General features: G+C 38.4%; 1 pseudogene; it reads right to left on the minus strand.

Annotated features, from left to right (window-relative positions):
• Positions 1-3,369: 3,369 nt before the first annotated feature.
• On the minus strand, positions 3,370-4,036 carry LOC109438123 (transcription initiation protein SPT3 homolog pseudogene; annotated as a pseudogene).
• Between the last annotated feature and the right edge of the window lie 23,122 nt (positions 4,037-27,158).

Genomic DNA, 27,158 nt, shown 5'->3' on the forward strand with positions numbered 1-27,158 from the left:
AGAGGGGTATTCACCCCAGCAGGCTTTGTTCCTGTTGAAACTACCCTTTGGGTATGCCACTTGTGGGTTTAATTGGTTAGTGCTCCGGAGCCATTCTATGGGTGTGTTTTTCCTAGTGTCTCTTGGGAGGTTTTTTCATGCAGGCCAATATCAGACTTGCCTGTGACCAGCCTGGAGCTACCTGATAGGAACCACAAAGCTCTATGTGGTTGGTTTCTGTTTGTGCTGAACTGGAAGCATGTGGGAGTGTCCTTGCTGGGAACCAAGGCCAGCTTCCACCAGTATTGGACCTGAGGAAGCTTAGCAAAAAATCCATGGTGTCCTTTGGCCTGTTGCTGTCTGTTGGCTGCCCATAAGTCTCAACTGTTGAAAGAACCTTCTTAGGTGTGTGGGCTGGGCTGGTTAATCCAGTGTTTAGAGTGGCAGCAATACAGCCACTAGCTGGAAGAAGGGGGGTCCCAGGGAGTCATGAGGCATTGTCAGTGGTTTTCACAATCTCAATGCAGATTCACTTCTTGCACCTGTGCCGGGCCCATGACCACTTTGCAAAATGCTCTGAGAACACCATGGCCAGCGACTGCTTGCCTCTGGCCCACAAATCCCTGAGAGACAACCAAGAGAGGATGCAACACTCGTTGTAGTTGACTGCCCACAACTGAAAGTTCCCCAGGACGTCTCAGGCTGTCAGCTGCTGTATAAGGCTTCTGCAGCTTGTCAGGTGGGGCTGGCCTCCGGGAGCTGAGAATGCCACCAGCAATGCAGTGCTAGCTGGGCAGGGTGGGCATATAGGGCATCAACAAGGTGGTGTGCACACATAAATTTTACCAGACCTATTCTGTCTCAGATTTAGCCTTTTAGGGGAGGGTTCAACATAGGAAAGATGGTGCCCTCCTTTAGGTTACATGTGAGGCAGGCTCCACACAGGGACAAAGCCCTTACCCTAACGCCACACAACTTAGTCTTTCTGTGTATGTCCCTGGCACCTCTCAAGTTTCTGCCCCTCCACCAGAGCCCAGGTAAGTGTTTGCAAGTGTGGGCCCTTTAAGAAGATGTCTGGGTTTCCAGCCACATTCTATCTCACTGGGACAAATGGAGAGTATTCTCACTGCTTTTCACTGCTAGATGTTGTGGGAACTCCTCTTCCTGGCACAGGACTCCTGGGTTGGGTTGTCCAATGTAGGGCTGGGACCCCTGTCTCTTCAGGGGAGCTTCCACCACCGGGGTGTCCCTCCCAGTGTTCAACCACTACCTGTGGGTTTGGGGTCAGCTCATTTCACGTCTCTGTCCCTCCTACTAGTCTCAACGTGGCCTCTTCTTTATATCCTTAGTTATATGGGTTTTGTTCAGCTAATCTTCAGATGATTCTTGAAATTGGTTGTTTTATAATTTAGTTGTAGTTTTGATGTGATCCTGGCGGGCAGCAGGCATAGGATTTACCTAATTCGCCATCTTGGACCATCCCTTGGTAACCTTATTTTGGAAGGGACAGCTCATGACTTTTGTCATATCCTATTAAGTAGAATCAAGCCATTAAGCTTTGCCCACACTTAAGGGGAAGGAATTACACAAAAGTCATAAATACCAGGAAGTAGGTACCACTGGAGACCCACTTTGAGACTGTCTACCCCAGGCATTTAACTCACTTTGTTTAAAAGCTTGTTAAAAAACATTTCTTCCAAGGTCAGTTAGTGGCTTTTCAGTCAATGAACAATATTTGTTATATATCTTCTCTATGTAAAAGGTAGCTACTCAGTCAGGTATTTGGACAGTATAAAATATGCTTGAATATTTCCTAAAACATTTGCCTTATTTCCTCCTTTTATAATGCATGGAACTAATATCTTTGTTTTATTTATTCTATAATTAGAGATTGTAGAAAGTAAAAGTTATCTGAGGACATGGAATGATCTATTCTAGGTAATCATGTTGAGGAAATCTTCATGAGTATATAAATATTATCTATGATTTAGAGAGGTAATATAGCATAGAGCTTGAGAGCACTGATTCTGCCATCAAGGAGTTTTTAAAAAATATTCCATTTATGTTTATTTATTCTATAAAAATAAAAAGTTAATTATACATTTCAACAAACATAGATGGAATAGTAAAACCCTTCGACAATTTTTTATATTATATATCTGAATATTTGCTCTTGACATAAAGCTTTTTTTCCAGAAGGACTAATATAGAATAGGTAAGTGATAGTTAACAAATGTGAATAATATGGCACAATTGTATTAACTGAGCTTCACAATGATTAGGTCACAAGTTGAAAATCTTTTAGGCTTCTCATTTCTGTTTTTATCAGTTCTTTGCAAAGGCTATTTCAGTGTATGCAGAAACCATGATAAAAGTAAAATTACACAAAACTCCTCCAGAGTTAAAGAAAACACTTCCTTTTCTTGTAATTCAGGTTTAATCAGGAACTATATAATTATATCTACTATATTTTGGTTTGTTTCCAAGAGTTAAATTTTCTTATTTACTGGAGAAAGTATAGATGCCATAAGGGAAGCTCAGCTGCTACCAGCAAGAAATTACCCAGTCCACATTTCCAGTCTAGGTGCGGTAGTGCTTCGAAGGAAGAAAGTAAATGACTGACTTTCCCTTCTTCTATTGATTCTGATTACTTGGATCCTAAATGAGTGTGTCATATTGGTTAGTAGTGGGCCTGGGGACAGGAGGGACAGGAAAAAGGAGAGAAATGAAGATGAGGGAAGAGAATCTATGTAAGGAAAAACACACATGATAAGCAGATACACAGGAAGTTTGGAAGAAGATATGAAAATGACACATACGTTATAAGTGGGGTGAAGGGAAGAGAAAATGGGAACAGTTCATCAGGTGAACTAGGTCTTTGAGTAGTGTGAGTTTATAAAATGGATATTTGTCTCTAAAATAAAGGTAGAACTAGTGAACAAATGTCGGAAAGTAAAGTTGGTGGGATAGTGCAAGGGGAAAACTGTCCTTTTAATTGTTTCCTTTGTCCCAAACTTGGATTACAAAACGCATCAAGTAAAACAGAGACTAAACACTGAAATAAAAAGACACTGCTTTTAAGATGTGTGAGCTAAGGGCAGTAAACCCATTCTAAATATAAAATTTCAAAACTGTGTGATCTGCATTCTTGTCAACCTACACACTATTCCAAATATTCTGTCATTAATTAACTAAATGGTCCATCTAGTAAACAAGACTAAATGTTGAGGGGGCTGGAAAAGAGCTGGAGTCAGCCAGTTAATAGTCACAACAAACCAACCCACTCCTGAGGATACAGAGAAAGTAAACTTATATTTTATTTTTTCCAAAGAGAAAAACAGAAATCACCATAATAGAACATTGCCTTACCTGTTGTTGCCATTTGTCACATTAGTAGGCCAAAGCCATCCCATTCCTGTGGTAGGCACTTGTGAATAGGGGCAGGGGGTCAATCTTGTAGCCATAGTGTTGAATGACCTCTCTGATGTGGCAGGGCTGGATGGCATCTCTGTGAACCTCAACACCACAGGCTGAAGTGCTCTTTTTTCTTTTCCTTTGCTTGGTTTTAGCTGAGTCTTGACCACCACTCCCATCCCCTAGTGATCCTGATGTGGTTTTCCCTGAGTGCTATGATCCAGATGGTGGAGCCATTGGTGTAAGAGGAGGTATATTATCAGGAGAGTCTGGGTAGGACTTCATGCAAGATCCCTCAGCAGAGTTGTGATAATGAGTGAAGCTTACTGAAATGGCATGGCTGAAGTGGTCTCCTGCCTTGGTTACCATGTCCTGTCACAGAAGAAGAGCCAGATCCACTAACTGTGCCCCAGTTTCATATGCTAAATACACTAAAATTTTTATAGCATATTTAGCTATTGGATTTTATCTTCATACTGCTGCAGTCCAACCAGTCTCGAAATGTGAAGCCTTTTTTTGGAGAAACTTAATTGTTGACTTTCACAGAATTCTGCATCTTAACCTGAATCCATAATTCGAGTTTATCTTTCTGCTCTCTCCATTCTTTTACTTTAACTTCACCAATTTCATCATATTTATACATTGCCAAGAGTTCTCCTGTTTAGTCAAGATTGTGAAAATTTTGAGTGATTTTTTGCCTTTTGTTTGCATTATTACTGCCACTCAATTTGTCTTCCAGATCATCCTCTTCTATCCCTTTGACAATCTTTGATTTGTAGTCTTGAAAAAACATGTATTTTAGCAATCTTCTAATTGTTTTTATCTTTGTGCATCAAAAACAGAAGATCTTCAGCAGATATTACTCTTGCTCCCAAAAAATGAGAAACTTCAGAAGCTTACTGTAGCATATTAACTGAGTATATACCACATCTTCTATTCAAACTGATGTTTCATGAAGAGACTTCCTTGCATCACCTAATGAAAACCATTGAGTCATAATTTTGAGGGCATCTGAGAAGTAGCAGTTTGTATTCTCCATCTGAAATGGGTCAATATCACAAATCTTCTCATCTGTCTGACAATAGTTAGCGCTCACAGTCGTGATGACATCACTACCTGAACATCACAGAGCTATAGAATAATCATCACAGGGTTATTCTTGCCTAACTAACTCAGATGGTAAAGTTGCTCTGCTGAAAACCTGTATTCGTTAAGAAGCTGATTATAATGATAAACCACAAACTTCAAATTCTGCAACCAGAAGACACCATTATTTGTCCCTTTGAATATTTTCTTTGTGTTCCTTAATGAACGTAGTTATAAATGCCCAGCTTCATCAACAGTCTGCATCATTGGTCCACATATGGGCTTGAGTTGTTTGGGTGGTAATGGCGAGCAGCCAGCCACCCAAGGACAGGCTAACCCCGACTGTGCCCATGGGGAAGCCACAGGGCTGTCCAGGCAGCTGTAGCAAGAGACTCACACATTTAATTTTCTTCTATTTTGCAATTACAGTTGACATTCAATATTATTTTATATTAGTTTCAGGTGTATAGCATATGGTTAGACATTTGTATAAGAAGCGATCCCCCTGACTAGTTTAGTACCCACCTGGCACCATACGTTATTACTATATTATTGAGTATATTCCCTATGCTGTACTTTACATGCCCATGACTATTTTGTAACTACCAATTTGTACTTCTTAATCCCTTCAGGACTTTTTTCGCCCTGCATCCCAACTGCCCCCCGTAAATCTGGCAACTATCATTTTGTTCCCCGTATCTATGAGTCCATTTCTGCTTTGTGTGTTTATTTATTTTGTTGTCTATTTTCACATATAAATGAGATTTTATGGTATTTGTCTTTCTCAGTCTGACTTATTGCACTTAGCATAATACCCTCTAGGTCCATCCATGTTGTGGCAGGTGGTAAGATTTCATTCGTTTTTAAAGCCAAATAATATTCCATTGTATATATGTACCACCTCATCTTTATCCAATAGTCTATTGATGGACACTTAGGTTCCTTTCATATCTTAGCTATTTTAAATAATGTTGCAATGGACATAGAGGTACATATATATATTTTTTGAATTATTGTTTTGAATTTCTTTGGATAAATACCCAGAAGTGGAATTGTTGGGTCATATGGTAGTTCTATTTTTAATTTCTTACCCCCCCCAAAAAATATAGTTTTATGCAAACCCATTTTCAGGTAAATATGATGTATCAGAGGTAGAATTTCTGCCTCCACCAAGCTTGAAGTGTGATTTATGTACAATGACAGGTTAAAATGAGCTAGTTTCCCATACCAATATAAAACAGCTACTAGGAATTTTTATACCTCCTGGTCCCTGACTCTGCTCACTTAAAAGGTGATTTATTCTGACCCACTTCTCTACTTTTCTCTGATTTTGTAATTATTTTCTTATGAGCAGACATCACTCTAAGTTTTCTTACTGCCTTTGTACAGGGGTCAAATCTCCAAAATCATTGACCAAGTCCTCTTGCCTTTAGTTTGATGAGGCTTTGTATACTCCCTTCATCAGAGTCAATGTTAACATTCTAATTTGAGTCTATGTCAGCTCAGTCTTGTGATTTTTTTTTTTGCCCCATTCCACCTCCACCATCACCTACCTCTATGTTTCTACCTGCATCTGGTACCAGTCAGAAAGGGCTGATGGGACAAAGGATTCCTATTGCGATGTATGTTCCTGGGAATTTTGTAGCTCAATATTCATGTTTATCTGCCCCTCTGAGTTCTTGCTAGTTTTATGTCTTTGGTTGCCTGGGGCATAGGAAATAACATGTGTTTTGATTGATAGCTTGGAGTTATAGTAGACAATTGATGCTGCTCATACTTTGCCAGTTACTGCTACTTAAATAGTACAGTTTTGTATGAAAGGAGCAGTATTCTGTTAAAAGAAAATAAGTTTGATATCAGCAGGTTAATCTTGCAAATAGGTACATTTCCAGGTATGCCTTGAAAACAATTGAACTAGGCCTTCACTCCAAAACTTGAATACGCTCCATGTTGAACACTGCTGAAGAATTTAAAATGAGTCAGCTTCTTCTCGTGTCGAGAAAGTTTCATCCTATGTGGAATCAAAGAAAAAAGCTGGGATACCAAAAGAATCAACAATTACCACACACAAACTGTACCAGGCTCTGAGCCCAGCTCATCTAATGCTCACAACAACCTTGAAAAGTAAGTACTACTACCCCCATATTATGGATGTGAAAATTGAGGCCCCCAGAGGGCTTCAGTATTACACATAGGTGGTTGATCTAGGATTTAGTCTCAGCTCTGCCTGAATCTAAAGGCTTACTCCTGCTATGTGCAATAGAATGGCAATGTACTGGTCAACATTATTGAGGCTCAACTATATGTCACAGTAATAAAAGCTAAAATCTATACAGCAATTCTTAAAGTTCCAGGCACTGTTGTAAGTTTTAATTAAATCCTCATAACAACCTTGTGATGTAGTCATTATTATTATCTCCATTTTATAGAAGAGAGAACTGAAGCAAGGGTTGTTCAACAACATAGAGCTTTTAAGTGGCAAATATAGAACCTTAAGACAAGCAGTATGGTTCCACAATCTCAATAGTACACCTAACCTCTTTCACTCACTAGCATATTTGATTAATTAATCAGGTTATTAGCACATCCTTTTGCTTCAGTTGTCTATTGCTATTAGGTTAGTGCAAAAGTAATTGCAGTTTAAAAGGTTAAAAATAATTGCAAAAACCGCAATTACTTTTACACCAACCTACATAAAAATTACTTTACACCAACCAACATTTTTTACATACATAAAAAACTATCCCAAACTTTAGTGGATTGAAAAAATAATTGTGTTTTATGAGTCATGAATCCAGGAAGGGCTCAGCTGGGCCTCCTGAATCCATGTGGCATTAGTTGGGGTAATAAGCTACAGCCACTTCCAAGGTGACTTCTTCACTACATGCTTGGTGCTTTGTCTCTCTCTCTCTCTCTCTCTCTCTCTCTCTCTCTCTCTCTCTCTCTCTCTCTCTCTTTTCATATGGGATCTCATCTCTCATCTTCTGTGTGGTTTGGGCTTCTCACAGTGTGGTAGTTTTAGGGTGGTTACACTTCTAACCTGGTGGCTGGCTTCCAAGGTGCAGGAAGAATTTCCAGGCCAATAATGGTTTTGCCTAGAATTGGCACATTGTCACTTCTGCCATATTCTAAAGGTCAAAGCATTCATAGGGCCTACCCAGATTTGAAAGGTGGAGAAATAGACTCCATCTCTTGCTGGCAGTAGCAAGGTCACATTGTAGAAGAGCATATGGGATGGACATTTTTGAAAAATGGAATCTGCCACACCCTCCTCTCTAGCACAATCAGTCATGGTTTAGAGAGTTAAATGTCACAAACAGAATCAAACTGGTAAAGGAATTGCTGTTTGCCTCACAGTGCTATGTCATTTATTTTAGCATGGTAATTTTTTTTCATTTTTTTCATTTATTTATTTATTGGGGTGACAATTGTTAGTGAAATTACATAGATTTCAGGTGTACAATTCTGTATTACATCATCTATAAATCCCATTGTGTGTTCACCACCCAGAGTCAGTTCTCCTTCCATCACCATATATTTGATCCCCCTTACCCTCATCTCCCACCCCCAGAGGGTTACCCTTACCCTCTGGTAACCACTAAACTGTTGTCTATTAGCACTGTAATTTAAGAGCGGCCTTACAAACGATGTGAAGTTATGTCTTGAACATTAAATCTACAACAAAGCATTTCAATGCTATTTCTTGATGGAATGAAATTTCATAATTTTGATGCCTAAGAAAATTATCCAGCAAGAGAGACCCATTCTTCACCAAGATTTGAGATAACTTTGAATAGAATGCAAAATCTATTGAGAGCAAGGGTCATAGATGAGTCACAGTTTGTTTTGTGGAATAAGTACACATAAGCCACAGACATAGACCTTTTGTCATCTGGACTGGCATAACACAGGAAAGCTTGTTCATTATTCTGGGCCCATATCAACCATCCCAGTACATGGAGGTATGCTTACATCTTTAAGGATGTTAAATGCAGATTATGCCAGAAGTTGGACTGCCTTTGAAAGAGTATGCCAATCAAAAGTTGCTGAACTCAGTCCAGGAGCTATGAGAGCAAGTAATATGATGTGGCTTCAGTGCCAACATGCTTCTTTACCATGTGTCCACTGATGTAAGTCCTGGAGTCTGATGGTCTGAGAAGCAGGAGCTCCAGTGGTCCAAGCACAGGAGAAGATGGATGTCAGCTCAAGATAGAGAGTTTGCCCTTCCTTTGCCTTTTTATTCCATTTGGGCCCACAGCAGTCTGAAGGATGCCCATCCACATTGGTGAGGGTGGATCTCTTCACCCAGTCTACTGAATCAAATGCTAATATTTTCCAAAAACACCCTCACAGACAGTCCCAGAAATAGTGTTTTACCAACTATCTGGGCATTCTTTAGGTCAATAAATTGGCACATAAAATTAACCATCACACTGAATAATTAAAAAATAATAAAGTGGACATAATATATAGAAGATGTCTTTAGCCTTCAGTAAAAGACAAATGATCTAACAGCCAATACATTAAAAGCAAAGGCTTTATAGTAGTCTGAAAAAAGGGAAAAGTGGTGGGAAAATTGAGTGCTCATATGACACATGGTAGTAAAAGTTTGCTGAACTCAAAAAACCTTGCCCTTTAGCAGAACCACTTAAAAACAGGTTTACCCTTGCCACAGAGCCCACCCACTGTTGCACCCACCCACTATTCCCTCTGTCTGGAACACTCACCACTGCCCCCACCTAAATACTCATCTTTCACCTTCTTCAAGTTTTTATACAAATGTCACCTTCTCCCTAAGGCCTTTCCTATATTACAAATTGCAACTCCTTTTCCCCCCAAATCTTTATCTCTCTTTCCCTAGATTTTTCTCCTTAGCACTCATCATCATCTGACACATGACATAGTTTACTCATTTATTTGGTTTATTATCTGTCTTATCCCACAAAAAATGTGATCTCCATAAAGGTAGGGAATTTTGTTCCCTGACATATCTGTAGTCCCTAAAAGAGTGACACTGGAAATAAGAGGTACTCAATTAAGGTGTGTTGAATGAATGAATGAATGAATGCATGAGTGAGTTAATATTTACACTGTGAATACTAGTTTGACTTTATCACCTCCACCTTATTTATCACATTAATATTGTTAATTTGTATTTTTTAGTATTGCTCCTATTTCATTTGTAAACTTATTTTTTATTTATATTTGTACAATAACAATACATATGAGCAGCTTATTATACCTAGCATTATGTCCCTACATATTTAAATGGCATACTAAGGAACAGTAAAGATAACACTTGAAGTTTTTGTTCTTTTTCTTTAAAAGATATTTGTACATTGTTCAAATTTTTAAAATAATATTAGATATGAAGATTGCTGGCTAGTGAGAGTGTCAGGAGGGGTCCTGTTTGCTGGGGCATTCTATGATTCAATCTTTGTGTTTGATCTTTCAAGTTCCCTCTCTCGCCCTGCACCCTGCCTTAGGTAGCAAGAATTGAACAGAACAAGAAATAGGATGCAGGCTGTTGAGTAGCATTTTCACACAAAAACATAAAGAACTGTTACTGAAGCCAGCTCCTCCCCTGCCCATTAGTGTTACTCAAAAATTGTAACAGCTTTAAGAATCCATCTTTTAAATAAGGTCTCATTTCTCTAAAATGGTAGCTATTGTAAAGCACATTCAGACGTTTACATGGTAGTGTATATTTTCCCCCTTAAGTTGATGGGTGTAACTATTAGGCAGATGTTGAATGTATTGAAAAATCAATTGTTCTGGGGAAGATTTCCCCACCAAGTGTTCTATCCCAAAGTGCTTTGATGGTGTTAGCTCAGTGCTTCAGATGTTTGCTAAGCTCTTTTTTTTTGAACTGTTTCCTTGATTATTCTAGAACACCCAGGACAATACTTTCAGATATAGAAGGAACTCTATAATTTTGAAGGTATTTTATAAACAGGCTATTCCAGCCTCAGTCTTAGAGGTAGGAATAAAGCATTTTACTCTGGGGTTTGAAATACTTCGCCATGGCCCACTCCCTAACCCTGCATCAACCCTGGATACCACATACGGTAATCCTTAAGTCCCTCTACCAAACAACAACTATTTTGTATATTAAGCCTCAGAACTGAATGTAGGAAATCTAACCACCACAAAATGGCAGAGAAAAGAGGATGGTTCAGCCTGTATGTAGGAAGTACGGATTATAGATTGGGGAAATTCCCCTTTCTCTCCTCCTCTTTCTGAACACACACAATACCTATTGCTACTAGATTCTGTGAGTAAAGAAAACCTGAATAAAACAATATTCTCTCATGATCTGACCACCATACCATATCTTTCTGAGATCAGAGATTCACCCTTTAATGTATGCATTATCTTATTACTGCATCAAATGAAGAACAGTAATTCTAATTATTATACCATCTTCTTTGAGGTCTGTGATGTTGGGTCCCATGTGTCTGTTGGGAATTTTCCATCTTCTCTTCTTTCATGAGTCCCCCTGGAAAGGTAGCAAGCATAGAGTTTACCTTTAGTACTACACTTCCTTTTTCTCTGTCTCTCATAGAGGGTGTGAGCTTTGAGAAAGCTTTGATTGGCTACACTTAACCTCCAGCCCAGCTACATCATTAACATAACCATACAAATACTTACAGCAAAGAGACATAGGTAACTCAAAACCATCTGTGGAAGTCCTACTACGTGTAAAGCTTTGTGCTAACATGTTTTTTCTTCAGTGTTTAACAAGCTCTAACATAGGGATCACACATTCTCATTGAAAATTCTGGTCATGAAGCCTTTCCAATTGCAATATCCTAAAAATGTCTTTGCACTTCTCAGTAGCATTTGAACATCCTTCCTGTTGCCCAAAATGATTATCATGTCTGCACCTGATTTTCAGCCGGTTCCATTCTCCAAGTCATTTTTATTTTACACTAATACTTCCTAACACTCACCAGAGGCTCATCTTCTCCATTAATTAACCCTTATTCATGCCTCCTCCTAGGGTGCTATATTAATTATCTGTTGCTGTATAAAAACATTACCACAATCTTAGTGACTTAAAACAATGCTCTTATTATCTCAGTTTCTATACGTCAGGAATCCAGCATGGCGTATCTGGGTCCTATGCATCAGAGTCCTTCATGAGGTCTGGGTATTGGTCAGCACTGTAGTCTCATCTGAAGCTCAAATGAGGAAGGATATGCTTCTAAATGCATAGGCTACCTTTGCTTCCTTGCCAAGTGGACCTCTCCAACATGGTGGCTTATATCATCAAAACCAGGAAGGTAGAGAATCTGCAAGGATGACAGAAGTCACGATTGTATGTGGCCTATTCGTGGAAGTAACATCCCATCAATTAATCTACTGGTTGGAAGAAAGTATCAGTTCCCTCCCACACTTGAATGGAGAAGAATCACTCAAAGGTGTGAATATCAGGAGGCAGGGAAAATTTGGGGCTAGCCTAAAGTCTGGCCACCACAAATGCTCCACAACCAAAACTGATCTCTAAAACTTTACTAATAGAAATTTAAAAGCAGCACATTTATGAAATCAGTCCAGTTGTAGCAGATACTGTTAAAATCTCTTTCATATTTCCCTAGGCTCAACCAATTTTAGTGCACCCTGGCTTGACTTCTAACTGCTAGCATCTGTATCTCTGTGCTTGACACTGATGAGAAGGAAGAAATTCTGTTCTACACTTCAGGGTTCATCTAATTGGTCTAAGAATTATATTGCTATATCACAGATTAACAGGAGAAAATCCAATTTAATTTTGTTTGTATGGGGGTTCTACAAGAACACGGGAGGCTCAAGAACAAATTGGGCAGTTGAGACTTATATGCCATCTTGAGCTAAGGAGAAAGGGGTAGTGATTGGGGACTTCAGAGAGGAAGAAGGCAATTCACATGGCAAAGAAAAAGCAAATGTTTGGTAACCAAATGTTTGCTGGGCCTTGCAGACACATTGAGATACAGACTCTGATCTCTAGGCCCTGCTGACTCTCTCTCCCTCCACACCTAGTCCAAGTTCTCTATAGATATCTCTGGTGATAGCTCTATTCCTGGAGCAAACCTTTCATCTAAATTCTTCCAGGCAGTTAAGGAGGAGGTAGCCATAAAAACTTCGTTAATCTTCTGTTTCTTAAAAATAATCAGCCTAAGTTTATCCTTATGCCAAAGAGACACATTTTGGGGAGGCAAATTTTCTTCCCCTATAAGACCTTCTCATTCAGGAAACTGCTCTGTCCAGGGGACACGTTTTTCTTTCTTGCATCATGATGGGCTGTTTTGAGATACAATAGTTCATACGGCCTTTCTGAAGATGACTCATAAGACCAGGTAATTACCTATACTTGTTTTGAAGTGGTGGTTAGCTTGAAAACATACCCTCTAATATTTTTCTCTTGCTCTCCCTACTCAGTACTCTCTTTGCCTTCACTGCTGTTTTCTTGGACTCGCTCTCTCCAATAAAGTTTAAGAATATGAGCTTTTTGCCTAAAACTGTGTTTTCTAGGTAACCCAGGCTAAGACCTGTAAAATCAAATATTTAACATTTAGCATGAACCTGGTGTAAGGTTAAAATAATGGGGCACTCAGAGGAATGGGGACACATTATTTCTATCATCTCATTTCTAAGCATTTTAAAAATATACTTTTCCCCTGCCTCCAGGTATCTATTAAGTTTAAACTATGCCCTGAGGTTACCTTGAAGTATTAATAATTTTGTTCCTCTTGGTCCCATTTTCCCATAATCAAGATAGAATGTGTGTCCTTCTCCCTGCAGCCCCTATTCTAGTGCTAGGAAGTGTGTTTATTATATATACTACTCTTTTTATTTATCCTCAGGGTGTTCCTGTTGATCTTTTAGGGTCAAGATTCACCTTGTGAGTTATAAAACTACCAAGGGAGAAAGAGTAGCTCTAGCCAAGATACAATTTTAAGAAGATACACAAAACAAAATAGAGAAAAAGGACCCTCAGGCTGCTCTGCACTTCTGAAGTAAAGCTTAAAATAAAATAAGCATGCCACACACAAGGAAGCAGGCAAACTTTGTTTGCTGAGAGGACTCTTTTCCTTGGGTTAATTCCAAGAGGGAACATGAGCAGAGTGAGTCACAGAATAACTAGGGCAGAGTTTGCCTTTCAGGGAATGCAATAGTGTGGGCGTACCCATGGTCCCTCGAGGATGCTCAGCAGGCACGACTTCCCAAACCCCAGACTATGTCAGACAGAAGCCTGCCATGGAGAACTCTCACATCCTCATGAACTTGCTCTGGTTCTGTTCCCATGCCTACAACAAACTGAATTTTCAGAACGAGTTCATCTCTCTGTTTGATCTGCCCTCTTAGTGAAGAGGTTGGGTGGGGCAGAGCTGGGTCTATGGCTGATAAGAGATCCTCCAACCTGGAGCTATGCCAAGCTGTGGGGCAGGCAAAGTAGAAATGTGGGCAATGTGGATTGAGAGTTACTCAATAGAATGTCATAGCAAAGGGATCCAAGGTGGGTACTGAGACCAGTGTATTGGGCTAAGGGTGGGATGTGCTAGAGTAGGAATTCAAGAAGAAGATTCTAAGTGAAGTGACCTTGCCTACTACCAAGTTCAGAAAGCTTCTGTCCATGACTGGGAATTTATGGAACTGGGTAGTGCCATGGGATTCAAAGGACCAGGGGCAGCAGAAATACTGTTCTAAAATCAATTGATATGTCATAGATTTCAATATGGGAGATATACTCACAATTTAATAATGCGTGATTTAATAGTTGTTTTGTGGCAATTGTTTCTCCATAGAAGCACACTCTTCGTTCAAATGCAAGCTGACAGGGAAGCATAATTGATACAGCATATAAGAAAGAAGCTGCTCTAGTTAAGAATGAGGAAGTCAAGATAGATGGGTTAGTTGTTTCCCCAACCCCTCTAAAATCTGAGTCACTGAATCCCTTCTATGCCATTTCTAGTGCTCCATGGAATATTATTTAAAATAACAATTCTATTACAAGACAGCAGACGAGTAAGGAAATTGGAGTACAGCATTGGTGAGTGTGGTGGTGGTGGGGCAGAGTTTAAGCAGATAGTTACCATTCTTCCTGCCACTGATGAGTTTGTGAGTTGAGTGTTCTAGAGTGCAATTTCTACTTTCACAATGCCCATGAAGAACACGTTCCAATGTTAAGATCTCTAATCATTGTTTAGAAAACTCTGATAGTCTTGAATGCTGTTCCTCAGTATCCATCCGTGTGTGTATACTATAAAATAAAGACCTCTTTTTTGCCTTTTATCCCCCAGATAAATTACCCAGTACTTTCAACATCATCAGGACAAGACATTAAGAATGATGACCTTTGATCAAGGCATGATCTTAGAATTTCTTCTGCATCATCAAAGACTAAATTATATTCAAAGCGGTATTAGTGCTAAAAACATTTTATTATATGTCACTTCTTTGAAAAGACTTTGTCAATGTCTGTGAGGTATAGTTAGTAACAATCTATTTCTCTCTAGTAGACATTAAGCTCCTAATATTTTAGATTAAAGAGAATGTCCTAGCGCTTATTAGAACACTACTATTTCACAGCTCCTCCCATCCTGCCAAAACACCCTTAAAGCTTCTGCCCTTGTTGCCTTTTTTACCTCACTTAGTAAAATTTACGTCACATTTTATTTTGCTTTCTTACTTTGACCATGTTCTTTTTTATCAGATTTTTCCCCTTTGGGCTTTTAAATTGACCTTTTTTTTTTCCTTCTTAATAAATGCAGCATATGCTTTTACCTGATCATCAAGACCACCCTTTTCAAAATCATACAATTTGCTAAAATTATTCCATATGTTTAAAGAAATTCTTTATAGAGCCAATATATGTCCGTTTAATACTGACCTATTGCCTTAGAGGTTTGCTGTAGAATTGTCATCTGGAATTTCTTTTCATTGCACTGTTTCTTGGCTCTCAAGTCTTCCTTATTTTCCTCAGTCTTGGAGTCCTTCCTTTTTTGGTTTTGCTGAACCACATTCTCAGGTAACTTTAATTTCTTTCAGAAGTGTGTGTAGTTATTAAACTTCCTCAGTTTTTGCCCGTCCAAAAAATGTATTTGGCTTCTAGACCTTGTTAAAAATTTTACTGGATATAAGATACAATGTTGAAAAAAATGTTCTTTCAGAACTTTGAGACAATTGCACCATTTTCTTCCAGCATGTGCTGTTTGTGTTGTCATGTATCATTATTTCTTTTTCCATTTTCCACTGACCTCTCATCCCCAGAAGCTTTTAGGACCATGCCTTTATCACTTTATTATGTATGACATTTTAGTTATATGTCTCAGTGTGAAGTTTTCTGTACTTAATATGCTGGATATTTATTGGGTTCTTTAAAGTTGAAGATATGATTTTGTTAAACTCTGGGATGTTTTCTTCCATTATTTATCTGGTTATTTCCTTCCCTCCGTTTTCTTGCTCTATCTTCCTGGAACTCTGATTAGATAGATATTCAACCTCATATATGTGATCTTCTATATCTCTTAATTTTCTTTTTTCCCCCTCTCTTTTCTCAAGTGTATATAATGAATTATATTTTTAATTTCCACGGAATTTTTTTCTTTGCATGCTCTTTTTATAACACCTTATTCTTATTTTATGTGTGCAATATTTTCTTGCATATTTCTGAGAATTTTAAATAGATATATTTTTAATTTATTTTCTATTCCCTGAATTTTCTTTTCCCTCTGGAATCCTTAAAAATTACTACATTAGGTTTCAGATCTTACATTTAAGTCTTTAATCCATTTTGAATTTATTCTTGTATATGGTGTAAGGAGGTTTCATTTTTTTGCATGTGTCTGTCCAGGTTTCCCAGCACCATTTATTGAATACACTATCTTTACCCCAATGTAAATTCTTGCTTCCATTGTCATAGATTAAATGATCATATAGGCATGGATTTATTTCTGGGCTCTCTATTCTGTTCCACTGAGCTATGTGTCTGTTTTTATACCAGTACCATGATGTTTTTAATACTATAGCCTTGTAGTATAATTTGATGTCAGGTATTGTGATATCTCCCACTTTGTTCTTATTTCTCAAGATTGCTGAGGTTATCCGGGGTCTTTTATGTCAACTACAACATATATATATATATATATATATATATATATATATATATATATATATTCACAAGAAGTGAAGTACAGCATAAGGAATAGAGACAGTGGAAATGTAACGGCTGTATGTGATGTCAGAAGGGTAGTATATGGAAGGAGGGGGGTTATCACTTTGTGAGGGGTATAAATGATAAATGTCTATTACATTATTTTGTACACTGAAACTAATAAAAAATTATTGCATTTGGTTATTCTATTGTGAGTTGTTGGTTTCTTCAAATGTTGCGTAATCCTAGGTTGTACATTTGAACTTAGAAATGTGGAAACAGGTCGATTTTTTAAAAAGTAATTGGTATTGATTTTCTCTGGTGTTGTGTAGATCTTTCTCCACCTGAAAAGGAAGGCATATCATTCATGGGGGAGCTATAATTTGGAAGGTGGAGAGACAGAAATAAGGGAGGCAATTTGAACATCTCCTCTATAGTCAAAACAAAAAGAACTTTACTACAGGGTGCCCAAGAACCACAACAGGACTCCAGACCTTTCAATTATTTTATAGAACAATTCTCATGTTTGAAAGTAAAAGTAGTCTCTGCACATGAGGGTATGGAGGTGGTGTACCTGCTAGAACTATTTTTGACAGTATTTTCACCAATTTCTTTGAGTTCCACCTCACTTCCCAATCCAACTCTTTGTAGCTGATAGCTCCCAGCTCAGAATGTCTCCACCTTCAAAGACTTTTCACCTGTCTCTTCCCTTTCTGTCTTCTTCTGTGTTGTGAGCTGTTGCATCCACCACTATTTTGCCTGTCAAAATAACCCTTTAGGTCTTCAGTCTTTCAGAAATTTGTCAAAATCTGTGGTCAATTCTTGGCCCTTTATCCCCTTTTTAGTTCTATTATAGATATATTCCCTTGTGTACTTCTTTACTGCTATTTCAGTGAGGTTTGGAAAGAAAAAAATAAAGACTGCCATCCTGAAGGAGGCTGAATTAATTTTAAATAAACCTCATTCTACTGAATCCTGATCCAAAGGAAAGAGAATTATAGACAGGAGTCATGCTATTTATGCTGATTTTATATAGTAGTTCCATCTTTCAATTCTGTTCCCAGAAGTTCCCTTGGCATTCTAAATACTAAAATGCTGGTTGACATACAATATTACTAAATTATACATGATGCCAATTTAACCATTACATGCAAATGGTAATTCTTATTAAACTACCTATACTGCACAATTAAAATCTGTCTGCACATGTTTACAAAGTTTATAATTTACAAAGTATTTTCATATACTTCAGCTGAACCTTATTACAAACCTTTAATGTAGGTGTATCAGTTTATACTAGTTACTATATAGTGGTGAAGACAATTAGGCTGCTTTGTTTCTAGTCTTGGAGTTGCCAGATAACTTGCTAAAAACTATCTTAATATTCTATAAACTACTTAACTTTTCTTATACCTAATTTTCTTATCTGCAAACTTAGATTAATAATAGTAACTGTCTCAAGGGGGTCACGATAAGAAATTTAAAACCTGTAAGTACTTAAAACAGGCCCTGGCACATAATAAGTGCTCAAGAAATGTTAATGATTGCTGCTGTTGTTGTTGTTCTTATTTTCTTCATAAATGTCTCTTATTCCCTTTTACAGATGACAAAACTACGTGCCACCAGTCAAGTCACTCTTAGACTAGCTAATAAGAAATAGCCCCTGGAAAAAACACAAATACATGGAGACTAAACAACATACTTTTAAAGAAGGACTGGGTCAAAGAAGAAATTAGAGGAGAGATCAAAAGATACATTGAAACAAATGACAATGAAAATACATCCTACCAAAATTTTTGGGATGCAGCGAAAGCAGTTTTAAGAGGGAAATTTATCTCATTACAGGCCTATCTCAAGAAACAAGAAAACTCCCAAATAAATAACCTCATGTTACACCTTAAAGAACTAGAAAAAGAAGAACAAGTAAAACCCAAGGTCAGCAGAAGAAAGGAAATAACAAAAATTAGAGCAGAACTAAATGAAATAGAGAACAAAAAGACAATAGAAAAAATTAATATGACAAAGAGCTGGTTCTTTGAAAAGATTAACAAAATTGACAAACCCTTGGCTAGACTTACTAAGATAAAAAGAGAGAAGACACTGATTAACAAAATCAGAAACGTAAAAGGGGAAGTTATCACGGACACCACAGAAATACAAAGGATCATCCAAGAATACTATGAAGGACTATATGCCACCAAATTCAACAACCTAGAAGAAATGGACAAGTTCTTAGAAACATATAGCCTTCCAAGGCTGAACCATGAAGAACTGGAAAATCTAAACAGACCGATCACCAGTAACGAAATTGAATCAGTCATCCAAAACCTTCCCAAAAGCAAAAGTCCGGGACCAGATGGCTTCACTAGTGAATTCTACCAAACCTTCAAAGAGGATCTAATACCAATTCTGCATAAACTCTTCCAAAAAATTGAAGAAGAGACAGTACTCCCTAACTCATTTTATGAGGCCAACATTACCCTGATACCAAAACCTGGTAAGGACAGCACAAAAAAAGAAAACTACAGACCAATATCTCTAATGAATACCGATGCAAAAATCCTAAATAAAATTCTAGCAAATCGAATACAACAATGCATTAAAAAGATTATTCATCACGACCAAGTGGGGTTCATCCCCGGGGCACAAGGATGGTTCAACATACAAAATCCATCAATGTGATACATCACATAAACAAAATAAAGGACAAAAATCATATGATTATATCAATTGATGCAGAAAAAGCATTTGACAAGATACAACATCCATTTATGATTAAAACACTTAATAAAATGGGTATAGAAGGAAAATACCTTAACATAATAAAGGCCATATATGACAAACCCTCTGCTAATCTCATAATTAATGGTGAAAAACTGAAACCCTTTGCACTACGTTCAGGAACACGACAGGGCTGTCCCCTATCACCTCTGCTTTTCAACATAGTGTTGGAAGTCCTTGCCAGAGCAATCAGGCAAGAGAAAGAAATAAAAGGCATCCAAATTGGGAATGAAGAAGTTAAATTATCACTCTTTGCAGATGACATGATGCTATATATAGAAAACCCTAAAGACTCCACCAAAAAGCTATTAGAAACAATCAACGAATACAGTAAAGTTGCCGGCTACAAAATCAACGCACAAAAGTCCATTGCCTTCCTATATACTAACAATGAAATCTCAGAAAAAGAAATACAAAAAACAATTCCTTTTGCAATTGCAGCAAAAAGAATAAAATACCTAGGAATAAACTTAACCAAGGATGTGAAAGACCTATATGCTGAAAACTATAAGACATTTTTGAAAGAAATTGAAGAAGACACAAAGAAATGGAAAGACATTCCGTGCTCATGGATTGGAAGAATCAACATAGTTAAAATGGCCATATTACCCAAAGCAATATACAGATTCAATGCAATCTCCATCAAAATCCCAATGGCATATTTTAAAAAAATAGAACAAAAAATCATCAGATTTGTTTGGAACCACAAAAGACCCCGAATAGCCAAAGCAATCTTAAGGAAAAAGAACAATAATGGAGGTATCACACTTCCTGACTTTGGCTTGTACTACAGGGCTACAATAATCAAAACAGCATGGTATTGGCAGAAAAACAGACACATAGACCAATGGAATAGAATTGAGAACCCAGAAATAAAACCACATAAATATGGACAGATAATTTTTGACAAAGAAGCTAAAAACATACAATGGAGCAAAGACAGCCTCTTCAATAAATGGTGCTGGGAGAATTGGATAGCCACGTGCAAAAGAATGAAACTGGACTGCTATTTGTCACCATGTACCAAAGTTAATTCAAAATGGATCAAAGACTTAAGCATAAGACCTGACACAATAAACTGCATAGAATAAAACATAGGTACTAAACTTATGGACCTTGGGTTCAAAGAGCATTTTATGAACTTGACTCCAAAGGCAATGGAAGTAAAAGCTAAAATAAACAAATGGGACTATATGAAACTTAAAAGCTTCTGCACAGCAAAAGAAACCATTGACAAAATAAAGAGGCCACCAACTGAATGGGAGAAGATTTTTGCAAACAGTGCCTCCGATAAGGGGCTAGTATCCAGAATATACAAGGAACTCATGCAACTCAACAACAAAAAAACAAACAACCCAATTGAAAAATGGGCAGAGGACTTGAAGAGACATTTCTCCAAAGAGGACATACAAATGGCAAATAGACATATGAAAAAATGCTCAACATCACTAATCAACAGAGAAATGCAAATCAAAACCACAATGAGATATCACCTCACCCCAGTCAGAATGGCTATCATCAACAAGACAAATAGTAACAAATGTTGGAGAGGCTGTGGAGAAAAAGGAACCCTCATACACTGTTGGTGGGAATGCAGACTGGTGCAGCCGTTATGGAAGGCAGTGTGGAGGTTTCTCAAAGAATTACGAATAGAATTGCCATATGACCCAGCAATCCCTCTTCTGGGTATCTACCCAAAAAATCTGAAAACATTTAGAGATAAAGACAAGTGTGCTCCAATGTTCATTGGAGCTTTGTTTACGGTGGCCAAGACATGGAAACAACCAAAATGTCCTTCGATAGATGAATGGATAAAGAAGTTGTGGTATATTTACACAATGGAATACTATTCGGCAGTAAGAAAAGATGGTATAGGAACATTTGTGACAACATGGATGGATCTTGAGAGAGTAATGCTGAGCGAAACAAGTCAGACAGAAAAAGCAGAGAACCATGTGATTTCACTGATATGTGGTATATAAACCAAAAACAACAAAAGAACAAGACAAACAAATGAGAAACAGAAACTCATAGACACAGACAATAGTTTAGTGGTTGCCAGAGGGTAACGGGGGCGGGGGGTGGGGGGTGGGAGATGAGGGTAAGGGGGATCGAATATATGGTGATGGAAGGAGAACTGACTCTGGGTGGTGAACACACAATGGGATTTATAGATGATGTAATACAGAATTGTACACCTGAAATCTATGTAATTTTACTAACAATTGTCACCCCAATAAATTTAATTAAAAAAAAAAAAAAAAAAAAAAAGAGTCCTAAACTGGGGCTCAGAAAAAAAAAAAAAAGAAATAGCCCCTGGATACAAATTCATGTGTTCTGCCTCCAAATTCAAGTTATTTGCAATAAACCATATTGTTTCAATATGCTAAGAGGATTAAAGTTTGGAATGATCATAAAATTCTCTTTCCTCTCCTTAACCACTAACCAAAGATGTGGTGCTATGCAAATTCGATGGATAGAAGTTGGGGAGGGTGGTAATCTATTTAAAACAGACATTCAATATATTTTATCTGTGTTCCCTCAGCACTAACTTATTAAATCTTTGCCACAATGTGTTGTAGTTATTAAGCTAACATTTGCCCCAGTTAAAGGAACTCTTTGAGAAAATGAACCAGATCATCCATTTTTGCATTCCCAGCATAGTGTAAACAAAATTTACGTAACATTTCAAGCTCAAGGATATTTGATTAAAGTTAATTAAACAAAGGAGCATTAGTGACAATACCAAATCTATCTACTCACATCCATATTCTTGGGCCCTCTAGAGACAATGAACTTATAAAGATGAGACTCTCTGCGTAAACTTTTAAGGAAAGTTTATACCACTACTGTTCTTCAGACGTAAGATGAACTGAACTAACAGCCTATCAATACATAGAAAGTAAACGATTAAACAAACAAACAAAATGGTTGGAAGCTTAGATGGTCAAGAACCTGTCAAGGCACATGTTATCTTTCACTAGTGGTTACTCTCATTTCTTATCTTGAGATGAGATTTGAGGATATAGATTCTAGAATTCCTTTGCTTTTGTTGGTTTTTTGTTGCTGTTGTTGTTTTTGTTAATTTTTTTTCTGCTTGCATGATGCTTATACACTTCATAATGTTCACACACATTCTTCTGAAATTTCAGAGTAGTGGAATCAAAGCCTTCCAGGGCATGGAAGTTTTGTTTGTGACAGGAAGAAAACAGATGGGATATAAACAGGTTTCAATACCCCAGGGATATTAATGGCATTGCATGAAAATAAATAAGTAATGCTAAATAGCATGCACATTACTTTTATTTTTCTTCATCATATTTACCCCAAAATCCAATGCTACAGACAGAAGATAATTTTTAACAATAGAAGAGGTTGACAGAAAATTAGAATATAATTTTTTCTTCCTTATCACAGGGCACAAGAAGGGCACAGATTAAAGTCTTGGAGTTGATACATCAAAACTATATATATAGCATTCAAACTATGATAAACCTTTAGTGAATTTCAATGTTAACATGGACTATGTTCTATATCATGATGATAGCTTGCATCTATTTCTAACAGATGATGTGGCCATCCACATTTTTAGGTATGTTGGATGGATTTTTAAGAATGTAGCTGGTATTTATTTGTTGCTGATTGGACTTGAGATTGTCATCAACCAGTGTCCACACTGAGAGTCACCACTGATCAGAATCTGAAGAACAAATGGGCCAGAAATCCTTAACACACTGGGAAAAAGAAAAATACTTGGGGTTTCTGCAAGACCTGAACAAAAGGCTGATTATAACTTCAATAGAGTTGTCTGAGCAAGAGTAGCCTTGGCTCTTCCCAGGCCCCATTCCAAAAGTTAGGGGTGGGAGGGTGTAGTCAAAGCAATACCTAAGTGTGTCTATGCTTAAATGGGTGTTCTGTCCCCTGTATATTTTTCATTGCTAATTACCCTCTGTCCTAGCTTTATTATGCTGCCTTACCAAGAAAAAGCCAGTAGCCAGACATGTCTGTGAAACTTCTGCAGCTATAGTGGACTTCAGATAGCCCATTTCTGAGGACTGGGCATAGAGATTTAGGTCAGCTCAGCATTTATTTATTTATTTATTTATTTATTTATTTATTTATTTAATGTTCATTGGGGTGACAATTGTTAGTAAATTTACATAGATTTCAGGTGTACAACTCTGTAATACATCATCTATATCTCACATTATGTGTTCACCACCCAGAGTCAGTTCTCCTTCTATCATCTCTGTCGTAGATTGGCTTCCCTTTGAAGAAGACTCTGAGTTGGGGATTAACATACAGGAAGTGATTAGAGGGGCTCCTGGGAGTAACACATGTAGTAGGGAGGGGAAGGAAGAGGGACTGGGCAGAAGGAGAAATTCAGCTGTGATGAAATCTTAGTAGTAAGTCTCGGCTAGCTCCACAGGGAGCTGTGAAGTTGGAAAGGCCTTTTAGAGTTGTCCTGAATTGGGACCAAATGACAGGCCCCATAGGCCCCCACACTGATCAGTCATTGAGTTTGGGCCACCCCAAGAAGGAAACTTGATATTGTGCCAAGTGTTTCTTTCCAGCTGTGGCAGTCCTGGGGAAGAGAAGACAGACAGTTGAGAATTGTCTGCTGAGAGAATGCTCTGCAGCTATAATCCTGAAGTGAGGGTCTGGATGGTGGATTATAGCATTCACCACAGTGTCCAATTTTAGTGCAGCCAAGTCTCAGTTCAAGCACCAAAACTAGTTTGTGATTTGAAGAGTGTGCTAGTTCCTATGATGTGGCCTGTCTATCTGTGAGCAGCAAAGTTTGCCCAGTTCAATGCCAGGTTTAAAGGTAGGGCCCCAGTTAGCTGTGATTAATCCTAGAGCCCTAATGGAAAGCTCCAAGACAATATTAAAAATAGCAAGAATATTACATATAGACAGCAGTGCCTGGCACTGTTCTAAGCACTATCCATGTGTTACTTAATGTAGTCCTCACAACAACCCCATGACATAGGTAGTTCTGCATCTTACAAATGAGGAAGCAAGGGACAGAGGCAGTGAGGGGATCATGAGTGCTTCCTTTTTCATTAGTCAGAGAAGATGAAGAATTCAACCTGAGTAGTGGATTGTCCCAGGTGCACCACCAATCTTTCTTACTTTCAAGCATTGCCTTTATGCTCAGTTGCTACCAGAAGCTCAAGGTATTTCCGCACACCGCTGGAAAAGGCAAAGTGTAAGCCAGAGAAGGTATTGGTCTTCTAAGGAAGAACAGGCTCTCCTTGAAGACTTTTCTGAGTTCTAAACAAAAGTATTCCACAAATCAATTTGAAAATGCACTTCAATCTGTGTTAAATTTATGTTCCCCATATATAAAAGAAGAAATTGTGTGGCTATTTACAAACATCACCTCCCCTTGGTTTCATAAACCCTGGGTGATCTTTTCGTCTCTGCTACTTATGAGACAGAGAGCCTTACCTCTAAGGTGAGGACATTGGACTAAAGGGTCTTTAAAGCCCCCACCAACTCTAAAAATTTATGCTGCTATAAAAGTTGATAGTAATTAATAAGAATTCAGAAGAGAAAGAATTGAAACGTTCTGAGAATATAAAGGGTCATGTTAATATAAATAACTGAATGTGCTTCTTACCTGTGGTTTGGATTCATGACACAAAATTAATTCCTGTATTTTATAAAGTTGGTTGCACCCTAGAAGTTTCAATGAATTTTAAAATTAAGCTGTAGCCTGGATTTAAATCTTAAATCCTGCTTGCTGTCCTCACATTTCCTCTCCGACGTGTAAACTTAGTGATGATCAAAACACCAAGGACATCTTCAAAGAGAGGCTTACTTGAGCAGCTGCCACTCAAGCTTTGCCTTTTGAGACTGTCACCTTTTCACTTTCTCTTCACCTGTGTCCCCCCCAGCTCATGGCGCTGCAACTTGAGGAGCCTCAGGGAAAAAAACTCTACTTGAGTAAGTAAATCATAGGGGAATTACAGAATTCAATTCAACAATAGAAAGAAATGTTCAAGTGCAATTTCTCACTTCCATTCCACAAAATCTATTGGGTATAAGACTCTGTGCTGGGAGACGTTATACATGTAGGTACAGCTCCTGTTGCCAAAAGGCCCTCAGCCAGTTGGAGAACAGAGATACATTCAGAAATGTCTAGCACTATTACAGAAATGATCAGGGGAGACTTCATCAAAATGGCAGCATGAGGTGAGCCTCTGTAAAGCTCCCCTGGAATTTACAACTAATCAAACAACAATAACTCTACATAGGACTCCGTGCACAGCACAGGCAAGACAAAGAGGCCCACTACTGAATTGACCTACAGGTGGGCGAATCGCACGAGCAGGACAGGAGGGAAGGGAGAAGTGCAGAGACGGATCAGCGCGGGCGCAGGACACAGACATAGCTCAGTGCTCCAAGCTCGTTACATCCCGGAACTACTGCAGCTGCGGGAGAGGGAAGAACTCGGACTGCTAGGGCTCTGCTTATGGCCAACAGGACTAAGGGGGCAACATATAACACAGCTGAACCGAACACTTACGGCAGAGACCTTGGAGAAAACACTGAGGGAAGAAGACTGAAAACAGTGGTTTGAACCCTCACTGCCAAGCAGAGAACAGAAGCCTTAGGCACTGAGACTAGCCGCCCCATTCCTACCCTCCCAGAGCTCGCCCAGCCCCCACCTGCCCAGTGTTAGAAACAGAACACTAGCAGTGTCAGATCAGAAGAATAGAATATTTGCTGTTCTGAGAACTGTGGACGGCAGACACAGATTCACAGCCCGACTAGTTCTGGCAAAGGGGTGGGAGCTGTGGAAGCAAGACCACCTGTGGTGGTGGTCGCCAATATTGCTCTGGGCCAAATCTCACAACTGAACCCGCCCCTGGCTCCACCTGTCTGGGCGGATCCCTACAGGAGTAAACAGAACTGCTAAAACATATGGGCTCTGACTCTGGTGCAGGAAGATCTTTGGAAATTAAAAAGCTCTCTGCATACCCACAGGGACACAGCGCCCTGTGACCTAGGCAAGCTATTAACAGAGGAGAAGCCGCCTCCAAGGGAATACAACCATTGTGTGAAAAGATGGAATAGTGCAGAGAAAACATAGCACTACTGCATGAGAGAGAAAAAAAAAGGCTGCAGTCAGAGAGAAAATAAAACATTCTACCAACAAGTACTGGAAAACAAAGGAAAGACTTCTACCTAACAACCTGTTGAACAAGCCACTCCTGTAGATGTCTAGGATGAGAAATAATAAATCAGCAATTGCCATGAATAACCAAGGCACCAAGACAGCTCAGAAAAAAAGTGAAAGTCTCCAGAAAGGAACTTAAAGATATGGAAATATGAGACTTAAATGAAAGAGAATTCAAGATTGCAGTCCTCAAAAAACCCAACGAGATGCAAGAAAACACAGATAGGCAGTTAAATGAAGTCAGAAAAAGAATCAAAGAACAGCATGAGCATTTTACGAAAAAGATTGAAATTTCAAAAAAGAACCAAATAGAATTTCTGGAGATTAAGAACTCAATAGAAGAAATTAAGAATGAAATAACCAGTTTAAGTAGTAGAGTTGACCAGATGGAGGAAAGAATCAGTGACATCGAAGATAGAAACCTGTGAATTACACAGATGGAAGAAGAAAGAGACTTGAGACTTCAAAGAAATGAAAGAACTCTACAAAAAGTTTCTGACTCCATCAGAAAGAGCAATATAAGAATAATGGGCATACCAGAAGGAGAAGAAAGAGAGAAGGGAACAGAGAATA

The sequence above is a fragment of the Rhinolophus sinicus genome, chromosome 18, assembly GCF_057876585.1.
Source record: "Rhinolophus sinicus isolate RSI-liver-muscle chromosome 18, RSI-T2T, whole genome shotgun sequence".
In the NCBI taxonomy this organism is placed as follows: domain Eukaryota; kingdom Metazoa; phylum Chordata; class Mammalia; order Chiroptera; family Rhinolophidae; genus Rhinolophus; species Rhinolophus sinicus.